Here is a 1,862-nt window from a genome sequence, read left to right on the forward strand (position 1 = left end):
AATGAAGTGCATTGGGAATGTGCCAGCCAGTTCTGACAGGAAACATGTGACATACTTTGTTGGGTCAAGGGAGGAGAGTTTAATAAAATAACTATTTACAAAGGTGTGGGCAAGGAATAGGAAAAGCATAAGTGATGATGCAGTATCTTGAGGTTAGTAATGGCAGGAAGCCATGACCAACCAGGTCTAAAAGGGATAAAGACGGATGGAGAAAAATGACCAGAACCAGGAGACAGCTGTGTGGAGAGTTGTGGCCTTTCGTGGGGAGTTGCAGCAGGTCCACAGTAGCCTGGATGGGAGGGAGTCAAGGTCAGAAATACTCTGAACCCCTCATCTCTTTCTGGTGACCCCTTTGGGTCAAACCCAAGGGAGCTAGTTGACGCAGGCTGTGCAGGCCAGCCCCCTGCCCCCCGGCACAGAACAGGGTGAAGAAGGGTGGGAGTAGACCTAAAGGACAGATGCCCAGCACAGTGGGGAAGGGACTTGCCAATAAATTGCACAGAGAGGATGTGACCTCAGGACTCCTGAGTTGAAGGGTCTCCTAAGCCCAAAGTCATAGTCTTTGCTGCCACCCTACTCTGCCCCGGTGGTACCTGGCCCTTCCCTCACAGAAGGTTTGCACAACTCGGGTAACATGCTGGGCCAGCATGAGGAACAGTGTCCCTCCCCATGGCCATCCCAGGGGAAACCAAATACTGACATCAAGCAATGACAGGCCAGAGCATCACGCCTCCAGGGAGCACGTTTGCATCAGAGCAGGACCTTCTGGAAACCCAAGGCTTTCACTGAGCAGAGTAGTCCATGGGGAGGCCTTGGGATACCTCCCATGAGTCCACTCTGCAGACAAAGGCCTGCCCTAAAAGAGTCTGCACACCACAGAGCCACCCCAGGGATCGGGTAGAGCAGACACCCTCCTCCCCTCCCCCGCTCCCCCACACACACAGGGAGAGAGAAAAGTCAGCCAGTGGAGGACATCACCTACCTCTTCCTTTGGGGCTCACTCCCACTTGATCTAGGATGGGTTTGGTCCCAGGGAAACACAGATTAGAGCCCCCTTTTCCTTGCCACTCCCCCCCTCCACACCCCCGGGCACAAAAGAAAAACTAGGTTGACATTAAGGTTGCAGAGAAAATTGAGAGACAATGAGACCCAGAAGACTCTAGAACCCAACACTCCGGAGCACCAGGGCGTGGGCGGTGGGGTCATCAGGGAATCTGGGTTTACCACCTGGGAAGAGGAGGGGGTGGAAGCTGTCAGAGGTGGGACACAACCAGGCTGTTTAAACCCTACTTTTCAGGTCCCATCCCAACTGGTATTTCCGGGATCATTTTACAGGGCAGGGGGCTGTTTTCCTCTTAGAACGAGGCCCCCAAGGCCAGGACTGTTTTTCATCATCATAGGAGGGGTGTGTGGGAGTGAGGCTCGGCTCCTCGGTGTGGCCTCGGAAACTCAGCCCAGGGCTCTGATCTCAGGTAGGAGCTTCACCTCAGCACCCCAATTGAAGAAGAAGCAAACCCTAACATTCCCTTTCCCTTCCCAGGACCCATCCTAACCTGCCCCCTACAGACGAGGGAAGGAAGGGAGGGAGGAGAAAAAGGTCTTCCCAGCTCAGCATAGACCTGCCCAGGTGTGTGGGGGGACCAGCTCACCATCTCATTAATGTGGAATTGTTTTTAGGTTAATAATCTTGCGTTAATTTTCCCTTAAAATATTGTCTTTGACCGTTAAATGCTCACACTGTTATAAAAAGAACGTAATAAATGATCTTGAAGCAAATTCTCCTGCCAAATGTCATAATTTATTTGCATAATTAGCTCTTAATTTTAATTCAATATGCAAATCCACACTTCCTTTCCATTGCA

This window comes from Myotis yumanensis, unplaced genomic scaffold (genome assembly GCF_028538775.1).
Source record: "Myotis yumanensis isolate MYYU_CA2020_CCGP unplaced genomic scaffold, mMyoYum1.0.hap1 SCAF_13, whole genome shotgun sequence".
Classification (NCBI taxonomy): Eukaryota; Metazoa; Chordata; class Mammalia; order Chiroptera; family Vespertilionidae; genus Myotis; species Myotis yumanensis.